Source organism: Heterocephalus glaber, unplaced genomic scaffold (assembly GCF_053883595.1).
Source record: "Heterocephalus glaber isolate CG9 unplaced genomic scaffold, H.glaber_assembly_v1.0 deba00001610, whole genome shotgun sequence".
Classification (NCBI taxonomy): domain Eukaryota; kingdom Metazoa; phylum Chordata; class Mammalia; order Rodentia; family Bathyergidae; genus Heterocephalus; species Heterocephalus glaber.
In genome coordinates this window covers 22538383-22562359 of record NW_028258381.1, presented here as the reverse complement: position 1 = coordinate 22562359, position 23977 = coordinate 22538383, and the positions used below count along the sequence as shown (strand labels likewise).

The window sequence follows — 23977 nt, the reverse complement described above, 5'->3', positions numbered from 1 at the left end:
GCAAGCAAGACCCTGTCTGAAGAAAAGAAAGAAAAAAACAGGTTCAAGCAGCTGTGAATGCTGGATTATTTGAAGCAAGGCTCTGTCTCACCTTTGCTGCTTTCTTATGTTTGGAACAATTGCCTTTCTTTCCTTTGATGGGAACCTTGAAGTTACAAGATGATGATTAGAATCACCACCCCACTGCCCCCTAGCTTTTCCAGTTTCGGTACATTGCAGTCTTCTGGTGTCTACATGCTTTCTTGCTCTTCTGGCCCTCTCTGGGATTTTTTACCATTTTGGAAGATGGCTTTTTATCTCCCTAAAATTACCCCTTATTTGCCACAGATGCTCACATTACCATCAAAATCTCTTTATATTCAGATTTGCCAACCTCAAAGTGTAGTTTCTTGCCTAAGGTATTTAATCCAGATGGCAGATAATTTACTTTTTCCCTTGATTTAAGAAGGGTGCTTGTGTTTGCTACCTTTCATCAGTCTGTGCTCTTGTGAGGGGGGAGAGTGCCTGTGTAAGTCATGAGTGGGCAGAGAGGTTGATGCTACCTGGGTCCATAAGGCAAACATTCTGCTGTTGCAGGGATGGCCGTCTTTCTTGGCTATGTAATATTGCGTGTGTGTGTGTGTGCGTGTGTGTGTGTGTGTGTGTGTGTGTACCCAGGGCCTTCTCACTGAGTTACATCCCTTTTTTTTTTGGTACCGGGGATTGAACTCGGGTTCTTGAGCCAGGCGGTGAAAACCACTGAGCTAAATCCCTGGCCCTTCCCTAGCCCTTTTTAAAAAAAATTTTGAGACAGGGTCTCACTAAGTCACTGTCTTACTTTTCTCATTGCTAAAACAAAATACCCCACACCCACAAGTTAAGGGAGGAAAGGCTTATTTGGCTCACAGTTTGGAGAGGTTTCAGTCCCTAGTTGGTTGGCTCCAAGGCCACGTGGCATGGCCGAGGGGTATTGGGGGGGAGAAACAGTTCATGGTAGACAGAAGACAGCAAAAGCAAGCAAGGGACCAGATAAACCTCTTTTTGCTCCCCCCCTTTGGTACAGGAATCAAACTCGATCTTGCTTTTGCCAGGCAGGCACAGTGGCACTGAGCTAAACCCCTTTCCTGTCCCTTACGTTGTATCCAGGTTACTGGGATTAAAGCCGTGCCAGACCAATCAGTGGACTGATTTAGTAATCACCTACCCTTAATCCCAGCATTGCACCATGAATCAATCGCACACTCTAGATTCAGCCACCTCTGAAAAAGCTCCACCTATGACTGCATGAGGCATTGGGGAGCATCTAGACACAGCAGTAACAGTCACCAAGTTTCCCAGGCTGGCTTTGAACTTCGCAGTCCTCCTGTCCGCCCCCCAGAGTGCTGGGAGTATAGGCATGCACCACCAAGCCTACTTTTGCTATCTTTTTTTTTTTTTTTTTTGGTACGGGGTATGGAACTCGGGACCTTGCGCTTGCGAGGCAGGTGCTGGAACCACTGAGCTAAATCCCTGGCCCGTTTCCTACCTTTTTTTAAAAGGGCATTTCTGTTGGATTTGGCTGTTACCACTAATCTGATAGAAGAGTTAACACCCTGTTGGCTTAGAACTTATTTCGAATACATAATTTTTGTTTTAAAGGGACTATACTATGTGGAGAGGAGTGAGTGTGTGTGTGTGTATGTATATGTATGTGCACATACACATATATTACCATGCTTTCTGGTCCCAGACAGCCTGGGTTTGAGTCCACATTCAGAAATGTGGAGCTGACCAATTCAGTGATATTTTTAGTAAATAACTCATATCAGGAGGGTGTGCTGACGATTTACATATTTTTCATCATTTTGATAGTTCTGTAGAATAAACTAGATTCCCATTTTTTTTTCTTTGTTGAAATAGTTTAAGGCTAAATTAAAGCATTTGACTATGTTTTCTTTTTGTTTTTTAGTTAGTACTTTTGAAAGTTTTCTTTGTATTACTACATGTTTGCAGTACATAATAATTCAAGTTTAGTGCATGCACATAACATAGTTCTTTTTTTTTTTTTTTTTGGTACCGGGGATTGAATTCAGGTCCTTGGACTTGCACAGCAGGCAGCAAAACCACTGAGCTAAATCCCCGGCCCCATAACATAATTCTTTTTACCTTCCCTTCCCCTTCCTTGGCTACCTTCCCTCCATTTAGATCCATTTATTGAGGAAGGAAACACAATGTGGTAAACTTAAAGTAACAGGTTGAATTTTTAGAACTTGCATAAAATATCTGCCTATTAACATTAGTTATTTAAAACTGACACCCAGATTCTTAAATTCTTGCTGAATGAATTACTAGTTCTTATTTTGGATTTGTGGCACCTTCTGCATTTTGTCTTGGTTTTCTTTGTTAATTTGGCTGGCTCTGTGTATGGTTTGTTTGGTTTCTTTTGTTTGGTTTTTTTTTTGGACCGGGTATCAAACTCGGGACCTTGGGCTTGGGAGGCAGGCACGGAACCATTGAGCTAAATCCTCAGCGCCCCCCCCCCCATTTTTTTTCTTTTCTCATAATTTTTCCTTTCCCTTCTTTCCTCTCCCCTTCCCCACCCCTTTGGACCTTTTCCCATTTCAATGATCAGTTATTCATTTTAATCATTTTTTTTTGTTTCAATCATTTTAGTCTTTATTTACACTTTCATTTTCTCACATTAGAGAAACTATTCGGTATTTACACAAGTGTGTCCTATTTCACTTAAGAGTATGGCCTCCATATGCACCCATTTAGCTATAAATGTCTCTAGTTTCTCATTCTTTATAGCTGAGTAGTACTCCATTTTATTAAAAAAACCACATCTTCTTTATCCAGTTTCTAGTTGATGGGGACTTGGGCTGTTTCCAAGCTTTAGCTGTTACAAACTGTGCTGCTGTAAACATGGGTGCACATATATCACTGTGGTATGATTCTTTTAATTCTTTTGGGAAGATACCCAGCAGGGGAATAGCTGGGTCAAATGGGACTTCCAGTCCTAGTTCTTTAGGTATCTCCATACTGATTTCCACAGTGGTTGCACCAGTCTGCACTCCCACCAACAATGGAGAAGGGTTCCTTTCTCCCCACACCCTTGCCAGCATTTGTTATTGGTTGATTTCTTGATAGCAGCCATTTTTTCTGGGGTGAGGTGGAATCTCAGTGTTGTTTTCATCTGCATCTCTTGAATGACCATTGATGTTGAACAGTTTTTCATATGTTTATTTGCTGCTTTTACTTCTTTATCTGAGAAATGTCTATTCATTTCAGATGCCCATTTTTGAATTGGGTCTTTGAATTGGGGGGGGGTCTGAGTTTTTTCAATTCTTTATATATTCTAGATAGTAGTCCTTTAAGGTACAGCTGCTAAAAATTTTTTCCCACGTTGTAGGTTGTCTCTTAGCTCCATTGGTGGTTTCTCTTGCAGTGCAGAAGCTTTTTAATAAGAGGAGATTCCAGTTGTTGATTCTTTGTGCTAGTTCCTGTGCTACTGAGGTTTTGTCCATAAAGTCTTTTCCTATGCCAGTGTCTTCAGGAGTTCTACCTAACTTATCTTCCAGCAAGTTTAGTGTTTCTGTGTTAATATTTAGATCTTTAATCCACTTTGATCTTAGTTTAGTGCATGGTGATAGGTATGGGTCTAGTTTTAATCTTTGGCAGGTTGAAATCCAGTTTCTCCAACACCATTTATTAAATAGGCTATCTTTCCTCCAATGAGGGTGGTTGGCTCCTTTGTCAAAGATGAGGTGGCTGAGTATGTCTGGAGTTGTTTCTGCATCTTCTGATCTAGTCCACTGATTCTCATGTCTGTTTCTTTGCCAGTACCATGCTGTTTTATCACAGTAGCTTTGTAGTATAGTTTCAAGTTGGGGATTGTGATACCCCCAACCATGTCTCTGTTGCCTAGAATTGCTTTTGCTATTCTAGGTCTCTTCTGGTTCCAAATGAATTTTTGGATTGTTTTTCTCTAGTTCTGTGAGGTATATTGTTGGAATTTCAATCGGCATTGCATTAAATCTATATAGTAGTTTCGGAAGTATGGCCATTTTCACTATATTGGTTCTTCCTACCCAGGAACAAGGGATGTCTTTCCATTTTCTTATATCCTCCTCGATCTGCTTTTTCAGAGTGCTGTAGTTTTCAGTGTAGAGGTCTTTTGCTTCCTTTGTTAGATTGATTCCTGGATGTTTCATTTTTTGGGATGCTATTGTAAAAGGAATTGTTTCCCTAATTTCTCTCTCAGTCTGCTATTTGTGTATAAGAAGGCTATTGTTTTTTGAGTGTTGACCTTATATCCACCTACTCTACTGAATGTCAATTAAGTCTAGAAGTCTTGGCTGAGTTTTTTGGGTCTGTGTAAACTGTCATATCCTCAGCAGATAATGACAGTTTAACTTTTTCCTTTACTATCTTTATTCCTTTTATTTCTTTCTCTTTTCTAATTGCTGTGCCTAATGTTTCCAGAACTATAATGAACAGGAGTGGTGATAGTGGACATCCTTGTCTTGTTCCTGATTTTAGCGTGAAAGTGTTCAGATTTTGACCATTTAGTATGATGTTGGCTGTTGGTTTTTCATAGATAGCCTTAATCAGGTTAAGATAAAGACCTATTCCAATTTTCTGTAGGGTTTTTATCGTGAATGGGTATTGGATTTTGTCGAATGCCTTTTCTGCATCTATTGAGATGATCATATGGTTTTTGTCTTTGACTCTGTTAATATAGGGTATTACATTTATTGATTTACGAATGTTGAACCATCCTTGCGTCCCTGGATGTGTATGTATTTTATTTTTTATTTTTATTTTTTGGTACCAGGGATCGAACTCAGGTCCTTGCCACCTGCACAGGCCGGGAAACCACTGAGCTAAATCCCCAGCCCTGTATGGTTTTTTTTTTTTGGTACCAGGGAACAAACTCTGGTCCTTGCGCTTGCGCAGCAGGTGACAAAACCACTGAGCTAAATCCCTGGCCCTAGCCCTGTATGTATTTTAATAAATGAAGGTTAAACACTTTTAAGTGTAAATGTCTCAAAAAATAAAGCCAAGGGGCTAGGGATTTAGCTCAATGGTTCCGCCACCTGCCTCGCAAGCGCAAGGTCCTGAGTTTGATCCCTGGTACCAAAAAAAAAAATGAAGTCAATACTATTTGCTGAGCATTACTAGCCTCTGGCCCACAATGGAAAATGTAGGGTACTTTTTGGTATGAATTTAAAAATTTATTCTGTAGATTTCTTTTCTTTTTGGTACCAGGGATTGAACTCGGGACCCTGAACTTTCGAGGCAGGCAGCAGAACTACTGAGCTAAATCACTGGCCCCTCTTTATTTTTTAATTTTAATTTTAATTTTATTTTTTATTTTTTTGGTACCGGGGATCAAACTTGGGACCTTGCACTTTCGAGGCAGGCGCCGGAACCACTGAGCTAAATCCCTGGCCCCTTTGTTTTTTTAATAGCAAAAAATTTATTGGTGGATTTTAGGCATACATAATGATAACACTCATCGTAGGGAATTTGCACCCGTGCATGGATATATCCCACCTCTCTTTTCCTCCCCATGTGTAAAAGCTTTGTTTCCATTTTTTCCTTCTGTTTTCACTTTTTTTTTTTTTAACCCTGTCCCTTCCATCCTCTTCTATAGATTTCTGCATTGACTGATACTTGGGAAGGCAGAAGGTTTAAGGTATACACTGTTAGATAGAACATTGCGCCATGTTGGGCTGGGACTGTAGTGCAGTGGGGGAGCATTTGCCTGGTGTGTGTGAGGCCCTTATTCTGGTCCCCAGCGCTTTCATCCCCCTACCTCCATTATGTGACATAGTTTGGCCTTTACTTTTTTTTTTTTTTTCTGTTTTTTTTTTGTTTTTTGAGGCAGGGTCTCCCTTTGTAGTTCAGGCTGGCTCTGAACTCACTATGTAGCCCAGGCTGGCCTTGAACTCGAGGCAGTCTTCCTGCCTCAGCCTCCCGAGTGCCAGGATTACAGGCATGTGCCACCACACTTGGCTCTACTTTTTTTTTGTTCGGGAAATTGAACGTGGGACCTTGTGCTTTCGAGGAAGGCGGCGGAATTGCTGAGCTAAATCCCCGGCCCTCTACTGTCATCTTTGGAAGCATTTTTATATACTGTTCCCATGTAATTTCATAAATTTAATATGATAGTCTTCCCATTTTACAGATAAAAATGTTTAATTTTCCCTATGGCTTGAGTTAAAACTGTTTTCCCTCCCCTTAAAGCTAAGGATCTTGTTTCAAAAGTTTTTCTAGCTTTCAAAAAGAAGTCAGAGGTGAGGATGGTGACCTATTTTGTTCCATTAATTGATCTGTTTTTGTTAATTTTAGTGTATATGCCACAGAAGCATGGAAAAATCCTTTATAGACTACTAACTTTTTTTTTGGTACAGGGGATCGAACTCGGGTCCTTGCACTTTCAAGTCAGGCAGTGGAACCACTGAGCTAAATCCCTGGCCCAACTACTAGCATTAACATATTTTTTTCCTGTTTCGTTTGACTTTAAGATTATATGCTGTGGCCGGGGATTTAGCTCAGTGGTTACGCTGCCTGCCTCGCAAGTGCAAGGACCCGAGTTTGATCCCCGTACCAAAAAAATAAATAAATACGATGAATCTCTAAATATTATTTAAAAAAAAAAGATTGTATGCTGTGGCCGGGGATTTAGCTCAGTGGCACCACACCTACCTTGCCAAGCGCAAGGCTGTGAGTTTGATCCCTGTATCAGAAAAAAAAAGAAAATTATATACTGTGTAGTCTGAGGTTAAGTACTGTCCAGTCCTTTGATTGTGTTTTAGATATCATTTATTTTCTTTTTGTTTGTTTGTTTTGGGGTTCTTTGGTTTTTTGAGACAGGATCTCACCAGGTAGTTCAGGCTGGCCTTGAACTCACTATGTATCCCAGGCTGGCCTTGAATTTGTAGCAATGCTCCTGCCTTTTCCTCTTGAGTGCTGGAACTGCAATTGTGTACCCCCCTGCCTGGTTTAAATATTTAACAAAGGACAGTTTGAGAAAAGAAGAAAAAGCACCTGGTGTGGTGGTGCACATCTGTAATCCCTGTGCTCTGGGAGGCTGAAGCAGATCACAAGTTCAAGCCCAGCCTGGGCAACTTAGGGGAGACCTGTCTCAAAATAAAAAATAAAAAGGACTAGGATGTAGCTCCGTGCAAAGACCCTGAGTTCAATTCTGAGTACCAAAAACAGAAGAAATAATACAAATTTTGTATGGAATTCACAAAATGAATTTTTAACATTTTGAGAAGATTTGGGTGAAGATTAAAGGAAGAAAAGATGCTGGTTTGTTTTTTAGGGTTTTTTGGGGGGAGGGGGCAGGGTACTTGAACTCAGAGTAATCCTCCTGCCTCAGCCTCCCCAGTGCTGGGATTGCAGGTGTATGCCACCATCCCCAGCACCAGTTTTTTATATTTTGCATAAAATACTTCTGTCTTTTTTTTTTTTTTTGGTACCAGGGATCGAACTCTCAGGGTCCTTGTGCTTGCGCAGCAGGCGGCGAAACCACTGAGCTAAATCCCCGGCCCTGTCTTTTTTTCTTTTTGTTACCGGGAATCAAACTCAGGACCTTGTGCTTTCAAGGCAGGCAGCAGAACCACTGAGCTAAATCCCCGGACCAAATACTTTTGGTTTTTGTAGGGGGTAAGCTGGGAGTGCTCTGGAATTGGAGGACATTGATTTGCACTGGGCATCTGGGAAGCTTTCCTGGGGGGGGGGGTCCTTGGGGGTATGGGGGTGTGGAGAGAGGCTGGAGCAAAGACCTGCCCCACCGCGGGGGAAGAGTGTTGACCCTCAGGTTGTAGAGGGAGAAGCTGCCTTCAGGGAACACTGCTGGGCTGAGCAAATGAGGACAGACCAGAAATGAGTCTGAAGAGAACAGTAGCCAGCTTCTGAAGGGCCTCTGGAGTGTGCGGTTTTTTTCTTAAGCTTTAGAGAGTCACTTCAGGCAGAAGAGGGCTGGAATGTAAACGTTGATTTGGAGAGATCACTGGCAGCCACACGGAAATTGAGCAGTAACCCAGTGAGGTGGAGAGGGGAGGGCTGATTAATGATGGAGGGGTCTGGATTTAGGGGATGAGTACTGCACCTGGACGAGGGCAGATGGGAGAAAGAGGAGGGAAAATGATGGGAAAGATTTAGTTGTGGTCCTGCTGAGTTAGGGGAAATGTAGAGGAGGTGAATTACTGTACAAGAGAGATCTAGAACCCTAAGTATTCAAAGCATATAGGGGCTGGGGCGTGGCTCAGCAATGTAGCTCAGGCATAAAGTTTGCAAGACTCTGGGTTTGAGCCCCCAGGGTATCCCCTTCCCCCACCAAACTCTGACAAGGACCCCATTGACATCCAGGCTTGTCCAAGAGCTGGAGGATGTAACACCCCTGGCCCTCTCATAGAATTGAGATTTTAGTGGGTATCTTCTATCTCTGATAGTTGACACCATGTGTAATAAGAGAAAATTAGGATTTGAAGCGATAATATGAAACTGGAGAATTGGAGTGAATGGACTGAGGAAGACTGAGAGCACATAGTGACGTATGAAAAAGCAGGAAAGGTTGGTAACAAAGGGAATGTAGGAAAAAGGTGACCACTGGTCTGTGTTACTGAACCCAGGCTCTTAACCTTGAGTTCCATTGCCAGTCGTGCGTGCGGGCATGTGTGTGTGTGTGTGTGTGTGTGTGTGTGTGTGTGTGTGTGTGTGTGTGTGTGTGAGAGAGAGAGAGAGAGGGGTGGGGTGGGGGGGAGGTGTGGTCTTTCTGTGTGGCTAAGTTACCCAGGCTGAGTTCAAACTTGTGATCCTCTTCCCTTAGTCTCTTTCATCTATTTGTTTTTCCAGTCTGCCTCAGGGTCACCTCCCTGATCTTTCTCAAGTCCCACAAGTAACCTTAGGACATCCGTTCCCCCCACCCCCACCTGGTTCCTTTCATCATCCTGCCTCCAAGAGTGCTGGGCTTACAGTTGTGCACCACCATGCCTAGCTGTGTTTTTTTTGTGTGGGGGGGGTTGCTATTGGGGATTGTACCCAGGGCCTTGTACTCTACCACTTAGACATATCTCCAGCTCTGAATTATAAGGTAAAGATAAAAGAAATTAGACAGTGAAGTCGGAAGGCATTGGGTCATTATTTAGCAGTGCTAGAGTTTGAGCCCATCTGCATGGCTTGGAGAGTAGTTTACTGCTGAGTTACATCTGCAGTCCACAGGTGGTGATTTTAGAGTGGTATGGTTTAGATCTAAAATGTCCCAATGGAGGAGGAAATGGGATAAAATAAAAACTAGAGGTTCCATTTGAAAAAAATAAATATAATGTCCCCCAAAAGTCTCATGTGTCTAGAGGTGGGGCTCTCAAAAGGTAACTGGAGGGTGGCTGGGGATTTAGCTCAGTGGTTTCGCTGCCTGCTGCGCAAGCCCAAGGACAGCAGTTCGATCCCCAGTACCAAAAAAAAAAAAAGGTAACTGGAGGGCTGGGTATTTAGCTCAGTGACACCATGCCTGCCTGGAAAGCACAAGGTCCTGAGTTTGATCCCTGTACCCTCCCGCCCCAATTAGTGACTGGATCATGAGGGCTCTAACTCCAATGGGGGAGTAATCCATTGAGATCATAATTTGGGAGGAGATGGAGACTTAGAAAGTGAGGCCAATTTGAAGGGATCTGGTCATGGGGGTGTAACCCTGGGGACTATACTCAGGGGTAGGTCTCTTGTCCTCGAGTCCTGCCCCCACCCCCAGCAGCTTTATTTCGCCATGCCCTTCCACCATCACGTTGCACCTCACCTCAGCAACAGCAGTGGAACCAGCCAACCTTGGACTGAAACCGTGTAGCAAAAGTATGTCCTTCCTGTAAGTTGTCTGTGGCAGGTATTTGGTCACAGCAACAGAAAGTTAACACAATTGATTATAATGGTTGTGGACTGAGCAGTAAAAGAAAGATTGAAGAAATGATAATAAGTGTAGACACATTTCCAGAACCATGTTTTGAAGGAAGAAGTGGGATTGAGGGCATCATTTACTTATTTTAAACCTAAACTTGAACTTTTTGTTAATGGGGATGAGAAGAGAGGGTAGGTATACAAGAAAGAAAAATGACTGATAGGAATCTATGGAGGGAATTTTTCTAGGCACTCAGCAGTGATTGTTACTTGTTTTATATATTTATTTTTTGGTACCGGGGATCGAACTTGGGTTCTTGCGCTTGCAAGGCAGGCGGCAGAACCGCTGAGCTAAATCCCCGGCTCCAGATTGTTACTTGTTTTAAAAAGGCCTTACAGTTGCATTATTTAGCGGTCACATTCCTCCAAGAAGAGATGCTAATAGTAAAGATTGCCAGGCAGTTTGTAGTAAGTCCAATTTAGAGTGCTCATGCTCTCTCCTTACTCCCTCTCTTCTTGACCATTTTAGGTTTAAGAACAGATGCAAAGCTGGGTGTGATGGTGCATGCCTGTAATCCCAGCGCTCAGGAGGCTGAGCCTCGAGAATTGTGAGTTTGAGGCCAGCCTGGGCAATTTAGCAAGACACTGTCTCAAAGTAAAAATTAAAAAGGGCTGGGGATGGTAGCTCAGTCAGTGGTCGAGCGTTTGCCTAGCATGCATGAGCCCTGGGTTCAATCCCCAGTATTGTAAAAACAAAAAACAAGCTGGGCATGGTGGCACATGCTTGTAATCCCAGCCCTGGGGAGGCTGAGACAGGAGAATCCTTGAAAATTCAAGGCCAGCCTGGGCTACCTAGTGAAGACCTTGTGTCAAAAAGCAAAAATAGGGGGACAGGGATTTAGCTCAGTGGTGCCGTCCCCTGCCTTGCAAGCGCAAGGTCCCAAGTTCGATCCCCAGTACCCCCCCGAAAAGCACAACAGGGATTGGGGATTTAGCTCAGTGACACCATGCCTACCTTGAAAGTATGAGGTCCTGAGTTCGATCCTTGGTACTAAAAAAAAAGTGCAAAACAAAACAATCCAATACAAATAGTTGCGTTTTTTGGCAGTACTGGAGATTGAGCCTAGGGACCACTGAACTACATCTGCCCATCATTTTTTATTCTGAATATCATTTTTATTTTTTCCATACTGAGGATCAAACTCAGGACCATGAGCTTGTAAGGGAGGTGCAGTGCCACTGAACTAAATGCCCAGCCCCTATTTTTTATTCTGAAACAGGGTCTAAATCACCAAGTTCCCAGGTTGGGTTTGAAATGTGGTCCTCCTGCCTCAGCCTCACAGAGTGATGGGATTATAGGAGAGCATCACCACACCTGGCTCAAATTGATGGATCTTGATGACTCTTGAAGGAATAAACCCCAAAGAGAAGACACTGGGAAAAAGATGATTCAAAAGCAAGTCCAGTAGTAGTGAGGACTGAAATTACTGTAGGTTCTAAATGTTTGACTTTAAAAATGAATGGTCTGAATAAGGTCCAGGGTTAGTTGTGAGGGTGTTATCAGAATTAATGAGATCACTCAGTTGTTACTTTGAGTCGTGGAAGTGGAACCAGAGGTCTGTATGCAGATAAAATGATCCTGTAGAAAGTGAATGTGACATTGACTCTGGGAGAAATCATAGAAGAAAAGAACAGGCCTGAGAGGAGACTATTATTAGGAAGTCAATATGTGGCTATGTTTAAGAACCCTTTAAACTGGGTGTGGTGGGGCTGGGGGTTTAGCTCAGTGGTTCTGCTGCCTGCCTCACAAGCGCAAAGACCCAAGTTCGATCCCCAGTACCAAAAAAATAAAAAATAAACTGGGTGTGGTGCCACTTGCCTGTAATCTTAGCACTCTAGAGGCTGAGGCAGGAGGATCACTGTTTGAGGCCATCCTGGGCTATATAGCAAAATCCTGTCTCAAAAAACAAAACAAGGGCCGGGGATTTAGTTCAGTGGTTTCGCCGCCTGCTGCACAAGGAACCGAGTTCGATCCCCGGTACCAAAAACAAAACAAAAAGTCCTTTAAAAGAAAACAAGAAAGACCCTTTTAACTAATTTTGATTTACCTAATTTTTGGAATAGAGTTATTTGACTATTAGCCAAGGAAATGTAAAACTGGACATACTTGGATTTTTTGTGGAGATCGCTGATGAGTTCCTTCTGATTCAAGGTTAGGTAAGTTGCAGAGCTTTGGTGTGTGTCCTGCTGGTAAAACTGAGATCCGACTGGAGCAGCAGGTAAATCTGGACAAATCACTGTGCTTCAGATTCTGTGCTTTGGCCCAGAGTTCAGCTGTTCATTACATTGGGTGCAGGTGGCACTTTATAGCACTTTCAAGGGTGAAATAAACAGAGCTTTGAGTCTTCCTTGAGCTTGATGAATTTTCTTCACAAATTAGTTTGGTGCTGCAGAATACACTGTTAGTCCTTTACTTGTATCAAACTACCTGAAACAGTATTTATTTCTCACAGTTCTGTAGGTTGGCTGAATAGCTGGTCTGGAGCCCGTCTCTGGGTCTGTCCCAAGACTTCCCTGTGGTGGTGGCTCGTTCCCCACATCAAGCCCAAGCACACAGTCCCCTTCAAGCCTCTGCTCACCTGGGATTTGTTAATGTCACCCCAGGGTACCAGCACACAATCACTGGAGAGGAAGGGGTGTACACGAGGTTGGGAGGGATGGTTAGGGACATTTTTACAAATAGTCGGGGCTGGGCACAGCCAGTGTAGGTTCAGGTCACTCAGCAAACATTCAGAAGTGACTGTTATAGGACCATTGTGATTCATTGGTGATTCATGTGACCAAACTTGGATTATAGGTGTAGGATGTGATTGTGAATTGTAATAATGTGAAAGGAAGGAGAGACGTGAAATAGGAGCTTAGAGCAGTTTTTCTACCTCCATAATACTGACATTGGGAAGCCATTATTTTCTGCTGTTTGGCGAGGCTGTCGTGTGCATTATGGGATGTTCAGCAGCATCCCTGGCTTCTACCTAATAGAGTATATTTCGGTGAAGCTGTTTTTAAAAATCTGCTGCAGTACACTATAGTTTATTTAGCAGCCTTTGCACACAAGATTGTTCAGTTTTCTGGTGCGAAGCCCTTTCCTTACTTTCCATAAAAACAGATTTGTGAAAAAACTAGTAATTATAAATATTATCTCATTTGTCTGATGAGTTCAGAAAGTAGTCTGGTGTGGTCTGAAATCTGTATTCTAAATAGGCAAAGGGGTCCCAACGTACTAGAGCATACTTTGAGGGGAAAGAGTCAGGATGCTGAGTGGAGTTGTCATAGGAACAGGAAGTAGGATGGGAAGACTGTTTTGCGTGTTTCAAGAATTGATTATATATTGTGAAATAGGAAGAAAATGTTCAAAGGGGAAGGGGAATCCCAGAGGGGGACAGGGGAAGGTAAGGGAAAGGAGAAAATGGAAACAAAGTTTTTCTAAAGAAGGGTGGAAGGATTGAAGGGAGGGAACGGGAATGGGTAACAGAAAAAATAAGAACCAAGATATATCACGGACAGGTACAAATTCCTTATGATGAATGTGATCATTATGTATGCCTCAAATGTAACAGTAAACTTAATTTTTAAAAAGTGAAAAGATTAAAAAAGAATTGATTCTAGGGCTGTAGCTTCTTGGTAGAGCACTTGTTCAATCCTCAGTACTCTTTCCCCTAAAAAACTGATTCTGGCTCCAACAGATAAAATTCTTTTTTTTTTTGGTACCAGGAATCGAACTCGGGACCTTGCACTTCTGAGGCAGGCGCCAGAACCACTGAGCTAAATCCCCGGCCCCCCAACAGATAAAATTCTTAAAGCTCACAAATGGCTTTGTAAATGAGACAAATTCATCACTGATACAAAGAAGTCAAGTATTTGTTACCTTGTATCAGATAAGTTGTTGGAGCAGGTAATTGTAAGTCCCAAAAGACCACTCTGCAGGCTTTGTAAGAGAGAAAGGGGTGCTGGTTTGGAGTGTATGTGTGCAGACTGTGTACATTGTGGAGGATACTCTGCTTGACTTTCCTCCTAGTGACAGGCTCTAGCCCCTTTTTATTTTGAGACAGGATCTCACTAAGTTGCCCAGGCTAACCTCAAACTTTTGATCCTCCTGCATTCGTGTAATAAGCATAAAGTTTGTTGGTTTTTTTTTGGTACCAGGGATTGAACTCGGGACCTTCCACTTTAGAGGCAGGTGGCGGAATCACTGAGCTAAATCCCCAGCCCAAAGCATTCTTCTTTTTGAAGAGAATATTGAGAAATATTAACCTGCATCAGACTACATAGGTATATGAAGTCACAAAAGGAGGATTAGAGCCCGGGATGTAGCTCAGTGGCACAGTGCCTGCCTGGTAAGAAGCCATGAGTTTCATTCCCAGTACCAAAACAAAAAGGATTAGATATGAGAGTTAGAGGTCTGTGCTCTTTTGTGTAAGTTCACATGTTGTGAAGTATTTAGAATTCTGAACTCAAATGAACTAATATTGAATTGCTGGTATATGTAAAAGTGCTGTTTAAATTATGGCATAATGTAGCAATTTAAAAATAGCTATTAATATAATTTACATACCATACAAAAGGATACAATTTAATGATGTTTAGTGTGTTCAAATTTGGTAACCTTAACTAGGTAATTTTAGGACATTTTCATTAATTCCAAAAGAAACCCTTTGTATGTTAGCTGTCAACTTCCCCTCCCCTAACCAAAAAAGAAAAACCCAGCCCTGAGTAGGCCCCCCCCCCCCCCCCCCCCCCCAGCTTCTTTCTGTTTCTGGAATTACCTGTTCTGGACATTTCATTTAATTAGAGTCATTTGTGGTCATTTGTGAATGGCTTTAACTCTGCAAGATATTTTTCAACATTGTATAGCATCAGTATGCTATTTTTGGCCTCAGTATTATTTTTTGGGGACTGGGGATATAGTTTAGTGATAGAGTCCTTGCCTAGCATTGCAAGACTAGAAGCAAGCCCCAGCACTACAAAAAAATAACGCTCCACTATGTATGGTACTATACTGTATTTTGTTTCAGTTCATCCACTTCATGGACATTTGAATTATTCCACTTTTTGACTTATAGCTAATGCTGCTATGAACATTCATGAAAAATATTTTATATGGATGTATGTTTTCATTTCTCTTGTCTACTTAGGAAGGAAATTACTAAGACCTGGTAACATTGTGCGTCACAGTGTATAGGATGGGCGCCATGCAGCACTGAGTCTGTCTCAATGGGTGGGGCTGATTCAGAGACTTAGGGAAAAACTTCTAGTCCTTGGTTGGGAACTAGTTGTAGAGAGGAAAGTATGTGAGATTTGGAGTCAGATTTGGGTTTTGTTCTTTGGCTCTAAGCCTTAATTTTCTTATCTTTAAAATATGAACAGTAATACTTAATCAAAAATAAGAATGCATAATCATCAGTGATTATCTGCAGTGATTATCTGCAATGTCAGAAGAATTTGGATGAAAAACCTATTTCTGATTATAAAAGTTCATCAGAAAAATATGAATAGATGACTATATCCTTAACCTGATAGTGAAAAATATAATTTAAACCAAGAGTACCTCTGTCCTCTGCCTCCCTGTTCTGGGGGTGAACCTAAGGATACTTTACCACTGAGCTACATCCTCAGACCTTTTTATTTTTTATTTTGAGACACAGTCTTAAATTTCCCCCACTGGCCTCATACACGATCTTCCTGCTTCAGCCTTCCAAGTAGTATAACTGGGGTTGGGGTTGCAGGCACCTATTTCTAAGAGTCATTTTTTTTTTTTGTCTTGGGATTGAACTCAGGACCTTTTGCTTTTGAGGCACAGTTAGCGGCACCACTGAGCTACATCCCTGGCCCTCTAAGAGTCAGTTTTGGGTTTTTTTGGTACCGGGGATCGAACTTGGGTCCTTGTGCTTGTGCAACAGGCGGCGGAACCACTGAGCTACATCCCCAGCCCCCTCAGTGTTTTATTCTTAAAAACTGACTCTTAACTGGGGATGTAGCTCAGTGGTTTCGCCACCTGCTTCGCAAGCGCAAGGACCTGAGTTCGATCCCCGGTACCAAAAAAAAAAAACAAAAAACAAAGAATAAAACACCGAGGGCCAGGGATGTAGCTCAGTGGCACCGTGCCTGCCTCGCAAGCACAAGGTCCTCAGTTTGATCCCCAGTACCGCAAAAAAAAAAAAAGAATGAAACACTGAAAATACTTGTTTTGTTCTGATTGTTCTGTTTGTATTTCAGGCTGGCCTTGAACTCACTATGTGGCCCAGAGTGATCCTCCTACCTCAGCCTCCTAAGTGCTGGGATTACAAGTGTATGCCACTATGCAGGGCTTGATTTTTAAAATTTAACCAAAAAAGCTGGGCATGGTGGCATATACCTGTAATCCCAGCACTTGAGAAGCAGAGGCAGGTCGATTGCCATGAGTTCGAGGCCAGCCTGGACTACATAATGAGCTCAAGATCAGCCTGGGCACAGACCCTACTTCAGTGTGGTGGTGCATGCCTGTAATTTCAGTACTCTGGGAGGCTGAGACAGGAGGATACTAGTAAGAGCTCAGCCTAGGCAATTTAACAGTTTAAAGAGACCTTCTGTCAAAATAATAATGGGGGGGTGGAGATGTAGCTCAATGGGTTCAATCAATATAGAAAAAGTTAAAAAAAATTTTTGAAAATTTTAAATAGCTTGGTATGGTGGTGTACCCCTGTAATTTTAGCGCTCAGGAGGCCAAGACAGTAGTATCACTGTGAATTCCAGGCCAGCTTGGGCTACATAGTGAGTTCAAGGTCAGCCTGGATTATACAGTGAGACTCTGTCTCAAAAAAAAAAACTTTGCTTTTTTTTTTTTGGTACAGGGGATCAAACTCAAGACCTTGGGTTTGCGAGGCAGGTGCAGTGCCACTGAGCTAAATTTCTGGCCCTTGTTTGTTTTTTGAGACAGGGTCTTGCTATGTAGTTCAGGCTGGCCTTGAACTCACTATGTAGCTCAGTCTGGGCTTGAACTTGAATCGATCCTCCTGCCTCAGCTCCTGAGTGCTGGGATTACAGGTCTGCGCCACCATGCCTGGCTTTTTTTTTAAATTTAAAAACCAGTTGGGTGTGATGACACATTCCTGTAATCCCAGCTATTCAGGAGGCTAAGAAGGATTGCAAATTTGAGGCCAGCTTGGGCAGTTTATCAAGACCCTGTTTCAAAATAAAGGGCTGGAGTATAACTTAGCACTCCTTGGATTCAATCCCCAGACACCCTCCCCCAAGAAATTAATTAAAAAATAAAAATTTAAAAACCAAAAATACATATTTGCATTATTGACATTGTCCTTGTCCATGTAGTAACATGCGATACAGGTATAAAAGGTTAACTGTGGTAGATAGGGACGTTTGGAAACCATATAAGATTATGTATGTATAGAATAAAGTGGAGAGTTATTAGAATTGTTCAATGAAGTAGGGCTGGAATATATAGTATATAATCTATATGCCATACCTAATCTGTGTAAGGATTAATGAAAGGTTTTTGTTTTTGAGACAGTGACTCTATGTTGCCCACTGTGGCCTTTAACTCCCCTGGCGCAAGTGATCCTCCTGCCAAGTGATACTCCAGAGCTGCTTCTGGAGTAGCTGAGACTATAGACACAATGCACTGAGCCTGCCATAATGAAGGATTTTTCAAGAGCTTTTGTTTTTTAAAGAAAAACCTGGTATTCTTTGTGAAAGTTGGATAATTTGCACAAAGCAAGTATGGATTTGAATGAATGATGGTATACATCCATAAGCATGATTATGTAATATCACTGGCTTTGGGCTTTTTTGAAAACTTGGTTTTCAGGGCTTTAACCTCTAACTGTAGATATTAATTGTAAATTGTGGAGAGGGTTTCTTTGAATAGATACTGCTGATAACTGACTATTCAGCCTAGTCAACAACTTCATCTGTCTCCCTGCCAGTCTGTTTGCAAACCTTTCTAGAAATACAGTAGAATTTTGTAGCCAGGGATTTAGCTTAGTGGTGCTGCCGCCTGCCTCGCATGGGGAAGGTCTGGAGTTTGATCTCCATACCAAAACAAACAAATAAAAACAAACCAAAAAAATAATTTTTTAGTAGCTATGTAGGATGCTATTGTGTGGATATGTTATAATCTAAATAGTACCTGGGGCCAGGGATTTAGCTCAGTGGTTTTGCCTCCTGCTGCACAAGCGCAAGGACCCGAGTTCAATCCCCGGTACCAAAAAAAAAAACCAAAACAAAACAAAAAAACTTCTAATCTAAATAGGGTTATTCCTGATTTTAGCTGTTGCAGGTAATACAGTGTATTAGTTTTTCATAGTGGAGTTGCAGAGTCCAAAAGTTCTTGCACTTTTGTAATTTTCATGGTCATTCTGAGTTGCCTTTATAAAGGTGGTGTCACCCTACACCTTCCAACCATGAGTGAGAATGCCTCACCCATACCATCACCTTCAACGTGAATCATCAAACTGTAAACTCTGGCAATGTGTTAGAAAAATTAACATTTACAATAAGTGAGGTTGGGCATTTCATACATTTTGCCTCTCTTTGGATTATCCCATTCCTTCTGCCTACTTTTTTGTTACTGGTTGATTTTAAATTCCTAGGAAGTCTTTGTGTTACAGAAAGTGCCCTTTTTTGCCGGCCATGATGGCACAAGCCTGTCATCCCAGCACTCAGGAGGCTGAGTCAGGAGGATTACTTGGAGTTCAAGGCCAGCCTGGGCTATATAGTAAGACCCTATCTGAAAAACCAAAAAGAAAGAAAGAAGGGGGGGAGAAAGAAAAACAAAGGAAGGCCATTTTTGTTGTGTGTGGTAGTATCTACATCAGAGAACATATAAGATTTAAAGCAAAGAGGGTGGAGTTTGTTTCTCTCTTAGCCCTGTGAAAGTGGTATGTGACTGGGGAAAAGCCATTTTATTTTCTTTCTCTGAGCCACACCTATAAATGAGTGTAATTAGTCACTTGTTAGGGTAGTTGTGGAAAGAACACTGGACTTGGTGGCTGTTAGGAAAGCCTGGTTCTTGTTCAGTCCTCTCCTCTCTGACCTTGAGCTTAGCCTTGACTATGCCACGATGTTTCATGGCTCTTTGAGGAAGTTCATCCTGGAGTGTTTCCCTTCTTCACAGTTTCTGTCCAGGGTGATTGTTCTTGGAAAAACTCAACTAAAGTTGTTATTTATAATTAAAATCTCTCTCCTTTCCAGGTAGTTTTGCTACCTGGACAATACCTCTCTGATACTTTAATGGGAATAAATTGTGCTTCTTCCTGGTATGACTGAGTGCCTTGATTATATCTGTTTTTTGTATCCTTAGCACAGTGTGGTACAATGTGACATACACACTAGGTACTCCATGAATGCTTGATGAATTATTTAATAAGTCGTGGCCTTTGAGTACTTCTTAGCTTGAAGTGAGACCTTAATAGACATATCAAATTTTCTAGAATGACTATATATGGGGGGACCCCAACAGTACCCTTAGGCTCAATGATTTGCTAGGACTTAGCATGCAGTTTGTGCTCATGGCTAAGATTTACTGCAGTGCAAGTATGCATATGCAGGGCTCAGTCAGCAATGGGAAAGGTGCATGGGACAAGAAACTGGGCACAAGGTTTCTACAGTTTTCTCCCGGGAAATCACACAGGTTGCACTTCATTGTGACAAGTGAGGAATGAATGGCATCAGCCAGGGAGGCTCATTGCAGACTCAGTACCCACGGTTCTTATTGGGGCTGGTCATGTAGGCACCTGCAGTGTGGCACATGCCAAAATTCCAGACTCTAGTAGGAGTTCGACATGAACCGTGTGGTTTGCACAGTTGAGAGACATGAACCATTTTTATCTGGGGGTGGTGGGGAACCTTCATGAAATCCAAGTTCTCAGGTGCCAGCTCAGGTCCAACCTTATAACCTTTCTAAAGATAGCAGCCGCAAACCTGTTAATGCTTATTGTACAAAATACAGTTCAAGTGTAAGGCACTTTATTCACTTATGCAGGTATAACTAAAGATGATTTTCAAAAATTTTAGCTACTTAGTAGTACAGGTCATATGTGTAGAATATGTGATAAATGTAATTCAGTAGAATTGTGTCGTCGTCATTTGCATGGTTTATTTTACAGCCAAACCTTGTCATCTTGTTTTGTCTTGACTTTACTGTAGGATGTTCATACCGAGCATCCACTGTATTTACCATTTTAATGGACTCATAGCCCTTTCAGGTGATAGTGTTCTCAAATGCTATGAGGACAGAAAAATGCATAATGGAGCCACAGTCTTCTGGCTCGTTTTTTGTTTTTGTTGTTCTAAGACAGGGTCTTATATACAGTTTAAGATGGCTTTGGTCTCACTATGTACCTCAGGCTGGCCTCAAACTCTCAGGGTTCCTCCTGCCTCACTCAGCCTCCTGAGTGCTGGGCTTACAGGTGTGTGCCACCACACCTGGCTTTTTTAAAAAAATAGACATTCAAAAGAGCACTTCTAGGTCTAAGGCCAAATTGCCCACGTGCCCTGTTCCCCACACAAAAGCAGCTTCACTCTCTACCAAAATCCATGATAGACCTAGTTGGGCACGGTGACACATGTCTGTAATCCTAGTGCTTGGAGGCTGAGGCAGGAGAATTGGGAGTTGGAGGCCAGGTTGGGCTACACAACAAGTTTGAGCCAATCTGGACTATGGAACAGGACTCTGTCTTAAAAAAAAAAATTGAGGAAACTACATTGACATGTCATCCTAAACTCTACAGTTTGTGTAAGGGTTCACTCTTGGCATTGTATATTCCATGGATTTTGACAAATACATAATGACATATAACTACCATGATAATATACAGAATTGTTTTCACTTCCCTAAAACCCCTTTGTGCTCTGCCTGTTCTGTCCTAACTTTTTTGGGGGGCGGGGGTGCATGAACTTCAGTTCTGTTTATTCAAGTGTCATCTTGAATAAATTACTAAATTATCTTCAATTTATTTATTTTTGGTTTTTTGGAGACAGGGTCTCGCTGTGTGGTTCAGACTTGTCTTGAACTCACTGTGTAGCTCACTCAGGCTGACCTTGAAATTGTGATCCTCCTGCCTCAGCCTCCCAAATGGGTGATTACAGGCTGCAACCAGGCTCAGCATATGAATACTTATTTTAGGAGGTTTAAAGATGAAAAATTGCATTCATTACAATTTAAGTCCCCCTCCCCCTGCCCTGCTGGGGATCAAACCCAGGGCCTTGTGCATGCTAGCTAGGCAACCACTTTACCACTGAGGCACACTGCCAACCCACTTAAGATTCTTGATAAGTTGGGCCGGGGATTTAGCTCAGTGGTTTCGCTGCCTGCTGTGCAAGCGCAAGGACCCGAGTTCGATCCCCATATCAAAAAAAAAAAAGATTCTTGGTAAGTAAATTAAGGGGACATTTTTGTATTAAGAGTTAAGGTCAGAAAGTCATCTTCCAAGACTCAAGAGTTGCTGACCTTACATAGAAAGGATTTCATGTCTACTCTTAGGGGAGAACATTTGACACTAATATCTGATTCCTTAGCAGCTGGGATTTGGGAAGTTCTGGGTTTTTTTTTTTGGTGCTGGGCATCAAACTCGGGTCCTTGCGCTGTGCTTGTGCAGCAGGCTGTGAAACCACTGAGCTAAATCCCTGGCCCTGGGGAGTTCTGCTTTTGAAACTTGGTGAGAAGTAGATTTTTAATCCTTTTTTACTAAACCTTTTTTTTTTTTTTTCTTTTACTAATTCTTTAATAGCGCTTCTGTCACTAATAGAAATTTGAACTTGAACCAGTAGGAGTTTGAACTTCTGAGTTAAGGTTTTAAAAGAAACTGATGTCAGGGGCCGGGGATTTAGCTCAGTGGTTCTGGCACCTGCCTCCCAAGTGCAAGGTCCCAAGTTCGATCCCCAGTACCAAAAAAAAAAAACCAGGAAACTAATGTCAGGCCTGGTTGTATGTGCCCAGCTACTTGGGAGGCTGAGGCTGAAGGACTAAAAGTTTTGAAGCAAGACCTTGTCTCAAAATTTTAAAAAGTGCTGGAGATGTATGTAGCCCCACATTTCCTGGGTTCAGTCCCCCATTTGGCAAACAAAAAACATTGACGTTTTTCTTGAGCAAACTTTTTAGAGCTAAAAGTTTTTCCCTCTAACTTAGTTTGTCACTGGCAGAGAATACCCCAGTATGTTCCAAATGTGGTTGAGTTACTCTATCTAAAGGTGGTATTGGTGTTTCTTAATCTCCAAGTTGCAGTTTGTCTGGGGCAACTAGACAAATTTTACATAAGTACTAATCGCTGCCTGGCGGCTCTGGAGTCAAACCTCTTTGCAGTGAGAGGAGACCTAACAGTATCACGGGCTGGTGAGGTCACTTGCACTTTAAATAGCTCCTGGCTCCTGAAACAAGGACAGCATGATTTAGGGGAAAGGCCAGAACTTGATCTCCACAGCCTCAGGCACTCGAGCATCTCTGGGCATCAGAAATGGGCCTAAGAGGAGACCAGAGGCAGGCGCAGTGACACTGAGCTAAATCCCCAGCCCTGCATATATATTTTTTAATCCCCCCCCCATTTTCTTGGTCAACCCTGCCCCCGGCTTTTCATTTTAGAAAATCCTTTATCTCTGCTACATAGGTGCTATGGTTGATCTTTGCCAGGAACTCAGGACATAAAGGAGAGAGAACCAGGTTACCTAGAAGAGTAGAGCAGTAAGAGTTCAGAGAATATGAGTATTCACTTGAGTTTTGACAGTCCTGTAAGTATTTAGCAGGCAGGAATACTGGAAGATATTTTAGGAAGGCTGAAGAACATGTGAATGGATGAAGTATGGTGTTTTTACAGTGGACTTGTTGGGACCAGAGCATAGCCATGTGTGAACATGAGTCTGGGGAAGTATGTGGTCTGTAGGGCTTGTAACATAGGGAGTGGTCTAGGATTTCCACTTGTGCTTTAGCTGTTGGTTCAGTATACAAAAGTTTAAGCACAATAGAAGCTGTAGTTGACCAAATAATGGTATATGACCTCAGTGGGAATGAAAGAATTCTATCCTTGTTGAGTAGTCAGTTTCCTTTGCAGTGCTGAGGATTGAACTTGGGGCTTCATACCTGACAGGCAAATGCTCTACCACTGAGGTGCATCCCCAGCCCCAGCCATCAGTTTCAGTGGTTGTCAGACATTTATATGTGTATCACAGACATATGGCTGTGTATCACATAAATCTAGTGTTGGTGACTTAATGTCTTGATAAACAGTTGTTTGGTAGTCAGAGCACACTTGTTTGATGTTGCTTTAGTTTCCTCAAGGTGTGACTGATCTTGAGTGGTGAAGACAGAAACTTTTAAAAATGCCTGCTGACAGCAGGGATTTAGCTCAGTGGTTCCAACGCCTGTCTCGAAAGTGCAGGGTCCCGAGTTCGATCTCCGGTACCAAAAAACAAACAGTCAAACAAACAAAAATGCCTGCTGAAAAACCATTTATTCCTGCCAGCTACCCCAGCCCCAGAAGTCCTTGCTCATCTCTCCCTGCTTTTGTATTGCTAATTGTAGTCTGTCAGATACAGCCACAAATATGTTTCCCCAAGTTGTTGAAATACAGTGGTCAGACAAAAATCCCATGTCCCCAGTTTTGACTTCCTTTCTGAGGTTTGTCTTAACCTCATCCGGTCTCATCATACAAACAGAAACTTCATCGGAAGTCAGCCTGAAGTTGCCTTTTAGTATATTCTCACCCAGAAGGATAGGCCTATGGTGGAGAGGGTAAGGTTAGGAAGATGCCCTCATTTGTTTTGTTTTCCTAAAAACTTGCTGAGGTATCGAAACCGTCTCTACTTAAAGTTCCTAGGATTAGTTGGTATATATGTAATGTTACACGAGCAGTCTGTTAGTCTTTTGCAATTTAGATGAAATTTGACTTGTCATCTAAGACCTAGACTTGACAGTTCTTTCATAGAACAGCATGTGCTAAGCTGTTCTCTTGGGAGGAACCATCGATCCAGCTGCACTTTCGCCTTCTTTGTTGCTTGTTCCACCTTCATGTGCCTTACCTCCATCTACACAGCACAACCTCTGTAAATCACTTGGATCAATGGATAGATC

At 42.2% G+C, this 23977-nt stretch overlaps 1 protein-coding gene across 1 annotated transcript in view; it reads left to right on the top strand.

The window, feature by feature from the left end:
- Ywhag (tyrosine 3-monooxygenase/tryptophan 5-monooxygenase activation protein gamma) overlaps window positions 1-23977 on the top strand; it is a 35761-nt gene that overhangs the window by 8252 nt on the left and 3532 nt on the right. The window lies entirely within an intron of this gene.